The sequence below is a fragment of the Dreissena polymorpha genome, chromosome 7 (genome assembly GCF_020536995.1).
Source record: "Dreissena polymorpha isolate Duluth1 chromosome 7, UMN_Dpol_1.0, whole genome shotgun sequence".
Classification (NCBI taxonomy): Eukaryota; Metazoa; Mollusca; class Bivalvia; order Myida; family Dreissenidae; genus Dreissena; species Dreissena polymorpha.
In genome coordinates this window covers 47,718,585-47,724,686 of record NC_068361.1, presented here as the reverse complement: position 1 = coordinate 47,724,686, position 6,102 = coordinate 47,718,585, and positions in this window count along the sequence as shown.

The window sequence follows — 6,102 nt, the reverse complement described above, 5'->3', positions numbered from 1 at the left end:
GCATTATTGGCAATAAATGTTGTAATAAATGTAATAGGCACAAATGCAGTACTTATTTACAGTAATTTACACAAAAAATCACCACTATGCAAGATATTCTTAAAACTAAAATATATACATTGATCCGTAAAGTAACTTCTCCTCCCATAAGCGAAAAAAAAGCATTACATACTAGTCGCCGCCCTCCAGGGCGACGCCAATAAATATAAACTGGCTTACCCGTTGAAAATATTCGCTACTTCTTCACGAATAACACTTAAACGACGCCAACTTTGAAGTTTTGCTCCAACTTTCTCACTTAAACGCGGTAAGCTCCCGTATACGCATGCCCCCCCCCCCCCCCACCCCCGATTTTTGGAGCTAAACGATTACCGTACTGTCTCAGCTAAATAGTACGCACAATACCAAACAGAATACCGTATTTTTCTTAACGATAATAATGTCATTTATCTATGATCTTCTATACGAGTCACATGGCCACGTACAGGTGAGTCGACCGTCAGATCGTTTATGCTGCCTAGGTTATGTCTTATATCTCCATGTTTGCTTATTAAAAGTAGACAATTCTATGATGCCCTTTTAATAATAACCACCGAGCAGACGAAATGTATTGATATTGATCTTTATTGGAAACAAAGCGCCCTGAAATTAATTTCTCTACAGGTCGAGATAGCGATATTGAATGTTTGAGGACTACGCGAAAACCCTGTCTTCCGATAGGGACGTTAAACGGAGGCGCAGTGTATTGGTGCTATACACTTGGCACTATAACGAACCAGGGTTGCCTCTGGAACCTGGGCGTATCTATCTCGAACCACAGATAACACTTTAATTGGGTCGGAGGGCACATAATCAATACCAAAGTACAGTATTCAACTTATTACGATGATGAAATCGTATTTAATAATAATACAATCACTTTAGAATTATAAACCTTACCACGGCATAACTACTGAACATGTATTAAAGCACATACCTGTATACAGGCGATACATAACTATAACGCATAATCAATTGTCATACATAACGCATGATTCGTCGTAATTTATTAACATTGATCACATATTTGGGTTTCAAATAATTATATATATAAATGTAAGGTTATCTGGGACATATTGTTTTTGCCCTGTCTGTTTGTTGGTTTGTTTGCGTCAAACTTAAACATTGGCCATAACTTTTGCAATATTGAAGAAAGCAACTTGATATTTGGCATGCACGTGTATCTCATGGAGCTGCACATTTTGAGTGGTGAAAGGTCAAGGTCATCCTTCAAGGTCAAAGGTAAAATATATGGGGGGACATAGTGTTTCACAAACACATCTTGTTTGACATCTAAATTGTCCACCTGATGAAGAACAGATTAAACTATCTACCAAAGCACATTAGGTTCTAATTGCCCACCGTGCACTGGTCTATTTTCCAAAATTTTACCTTTGGCAAGTACACATGCAGCCCAGAGTTGGTTAGCGTGTGGCTATGATAATAATTAGATAAAACATCATTTTTAATGATAAATAATCAAATTATAACGAAATTAAACTTTTCTGGAAAAAAATCACTATCAAATGTTATAAATAAATAAATAAATAAATAAATAAATAAATAAATAAATATATATATATATATATATATATATATATACATTTGATAGTGAAAAATTTATTTTTCAGAAAAGTTGATTTGTCGTTGTAATTTGATTATTTATCATTCAAAATGATGTTTTCACTAATCAATATCATAGCCACACGCTAACCACCTGTGATACAGCCGGGATACATTTGATCTATTTTCGTCAACATTAACATTTCCCCTGAAAGGTCACAGGGACAGGTCTTCTCATGGAAGCAGTCTTGAAGACGCAGCGGGACCTGTAAAAAATCTCTGTATTGCACATACATTCGTGGACCTGCCACAAATATTAATGATTTTACGATATTTCAAATATCTTAATGAGTTTCTGTTAAACGTGATCGAGCTTGTTTGGATCTTAATCACCTTTAACGCGTTTTGCACGAATGCTTTTCATTGTGTGTTTTCATTGGCGGCCGTGAACTTAATACGAAGTGGCCATGGTGGCGCAACTATAAATTCGGCGGATAGGACATCACGCAACAACTCGTTCCATAATTTAGAACCGTCAGAATGTCAGTTTTCAACGTATTGAATCCAGTTGTGGGTCACCCGATCCTGTATTATTAGCTACTTCTAGTAGAAACTTTTAAGCGTACTACTACTACTAATAAAAGATGCGGTAAACTTTTATTAGTACTGCCAACTCTAATAAAAGATGATGTCGCTATACGGTGCTTGTTCATTTGGCGGACAATGTTGTGCCACTTGTAGGGAATTATGCCGTTATTTCATAGTTTTAGTATTTTCTGCCTTTAAATTGCACTAACGAATATGAACTCTGGATGTTGAATTTCAATAAATTTTAGCAGATTAAACGATCTAAGCACTATTTGATACCAGTGACGAGAATTCTGTTTAGTGCCACTTTTAAAATAACTACATTGTATATTACATATATATAGTTTCCTGGTATGTAGTATTATGAATAATTTTTTTCGAGATATGGCTGTTCTTTTTTATAAATGATATTATTTTTCATTAAATTTGTCTGCGCAGTGATAAGCGTTTAAAAGCTGATCGTGTTGTTCGATTGCGCATCAGCTTTACTATAAGTCTTATCTAGCCGCAAATTGAACCTTTCTGAAAGGCACTTATACAGTCAATCGTCTGATAATGCTGACGTACCGGCGTTCGCGGGAGAAACGTTTTTGTGTTATTATAATTATAGAATAAAAATAGTTATGGATAATAAAGTGATCAGCCTAAATTAACATCATGCCAATGATTCGGAAACGAAAGCTTCATTCTGTCCAAACTGTGTGTACGGGGAAAAGACGACGAACAGTACACATGTTACCGGGAAGTGGGGCAGCAGCCTCCAGGGCCGGCTCTACTTCAACTTCAACGAGATACTCTTATACGCCTCGAGGACATCCACTGAAGAGGACACATGTTAAGTGTAATCTGACAGGGGTGTTATCTTTGGGATGTTTAAACTAAGTTCTGGAATGCCAGAAGCATTGCATTGCCAAAATTGATTAGTGAATTGTATTTGTTATGACCTTATTTCTTAAATTGTCCTATACAAGATTGAAAAGTACACTGTCCAGCATGAACAACTCTACAGTAAAGTAGTTGTGTATAAGAATTCCACACCACGAGACGTTCCTCTAGACACTGTGTGGATTATATCGCATATTAGAATAAAGGGCTTTTTTATGCCCCCGGATTTAATGATCAGGGGTATATTGTTTTTCATAACTTTTGCAATATTGAAGAGAGCAACTTGACATTTGGCATGCATTTGCATTCGTCGGTCAGTCACATTAATTGATTGCATAACAGTGTGTACGTGCAAGTCAATGCCTTCTAATTCAAATGAATCTGCGACTGGTTGTCTGGAAAGTAGATCACTTATTGGAACTTCTTTCCCTCTAACGTGTCGCACGTCAAGGTCGTATTTCTGCAATTGTAACATCATTCTTTGCAGACGGGGTGAAGCAACAGAAAATGACTTTTTCATGATTGCTGATAATGGCTTGTGATCTGAGTCACACGTTTACCGTAAATATATTGATGGAAGCGTTTGCAACCAAACAATATAGCCAGCATCTCACGCTCTATGTTTGCGTAACCAGATTCAGTCTGTGTCAATGTTTTTAATGCATAGGCTATTGGGCGGCCATCTTGAAATATGGCTGCGCCAACACCGTGTTTTGAGGCATCACACTCAAGTGTAACTGGTTTCTTAGGGTCAAAGAATGCTAAGACAGGACTCTGTGTAATAACCTGCTTCATTTTGTTGAATGCGTCCGTCTGTGCGTGAACCCAGATGAATTTAATGTCTTTCTTAAGTAACGATCTCATAGTACTCGTTAGTTCAGCTAGATTTGGTGCAAATTTTTGCAGGTAATTGACCATGCCAAGTAGGGTTTCCAATTCCTTCCGGTTCTGTGGAATACCTAGCTTTGTGATCGCTTCGATTTTTGAAGGATCCGGTTTCAGCCCAAAGAATGTGACTTCTTGAACTGCATTTGTCCGGGTTAAACCGCACTCCATTTGCTCGTGCTCGCTCGAGACAACGTAGCAAATTAGTGTCATGTTCCTGTCTTGTCTTTCCTGTGACCAACAGATCGTCGACAAACGCTGTCAGGCCCGTCAGTCCATTAAATACTTCGTCCGTTTTATTTTGGAAAAGGTCCGATGACGCTGAAATTCCAAAAGGAAGCCTTAACCATCTGTAACGACCAAAAACGGTGCTAAATGTCGTCAACAATGAAGATTCTTCGTCTAAATGGATACTCCAGTATGCATGCGTAATGTCTAGTGTACTAAAGTACTAAGCATCAGTCAGTTTTGACGTCACGTCTTCTAGTGTTGGCATTGGGTAGTGTGGTCGTCGTATGGCGTCATTTAATGCTTTCGGGTCTAGGCAAATTCTCAAATCGCCTGTTTTGGGCTTTTCTACCACTACAATCGAGTTAACCCAGTCAGTAGGTTCGGATACCTTTGCAATTATGCCATCACGCTCTAAGCGTTGGAGCTCATTATGTAACTTATCCTTAAGTGCTTCCGGTACTCGTCTAGGGGGATTAATTACAGGTATTGCATCAGGCTTGATGTGTAATTTGCAAACACCTGGAATGGTTCCTACGCCTTGAAAAAGGTCACTGTACTCTTTCAGTACCGATTCCTTGTCTAAAGGGGCATTTCTGGGATAATTATCAACTGCGTAGGTCAGTGTAATCAGACCTAGGTCAACGGAAACTTGTAGGCTCAGTAGAGGGGAAGCATTACCGTCCCACATTGTAGCACTTTTGTTCGGTAATCTTATCTTTGTATCTCAATGTCAATTTGACCATCCCTTTCACCGGGAGAGTGTTTCCAGAATATGAGGTTAATCGGCTATCTGGCGCTTCCAACGGGGTTTTGAGATTTAAAGTGCGAAAATGTTTAAGCGGTAAAACTACGACTGCACTCCCTGTGTCTATTTTAATTTGAATCGGGACACGGGAGGGGCCAACATTTAATTGAACAAATGCACGATCAGGATGAGAATAAAGCTTGCTCACCATATCAATGTTGCAATCAATATTGTTACATGCACTGTCTGTTTCGTAACATAAGCTGTTCGTTTCTGAACTCAGTTCATGCACATTACACTTTTGCAAAATGATTGTTTTTGCCACAATTGTGACATGTCACTCCCTTCGCTGGGCATTTCGCAGTCTTTGGATGTTTTCTTCCACAAAAGTCACACGATTGTTTGAAATGTTACCGCGTCTTCACCCTTACGGTGCTTGGCCCCGAACGCCAATCTGGCTGTAGCTGTTGCCGCTGCGGTTGCACTGCACTTCCCGCTCCCCTTGTATGGATACTATGAACGTCCTGTTCCGTCATGGTCCGAAGCTGCTTCTTCGAGTACTCGAAAGACTGTGCAATCTGAATTGCTTTGTCGAGAGTTAGTTTTGCTCCGATGTTTATGAGCTTTTCACGAATCTTCGATGAATTCGTGCCAAACACAATGCGGTCGCGAATCATGTCGTCCGTGTCGCGAAAGTTGCAGTCTCTTGCTGTCAACCGTAGTATAGTGACGGATGCGTCGATTGAATCTTCGCCCTGTATTTCGTTGTAGAATTTGTATCTCGCAAATATGGGATTCAGCTTTAACTGTACGTGAGCTTAAAATCTGGTGTAATACGTGTCCAGTTTCTTTGAATCGTCTTCAGATATGTCACCCCACGTGGAGTGAATATCTCTTCCTTTTTCGCCTGTCCATAGTAATAAGTAGGACACTTTCTCCTCCTCGCATTTAGCTTTCAAAGGTCCGGAGAACATTAATTCCACGTGTCGTTTGAATTTATTCCATTGCTCTGGAAGATTTTAATCAGTCCAGTTCATACACTGAGGTGTTAATCCAGTTAATTCCATTTTCTTAGATAGTTTTACACAAAGTAGAATCCAAATTTATGAATTTTTCGGCGTAAGCTGCATAAGCCAGCTTTTCACCCTGACTTGACCTTTGTAAGT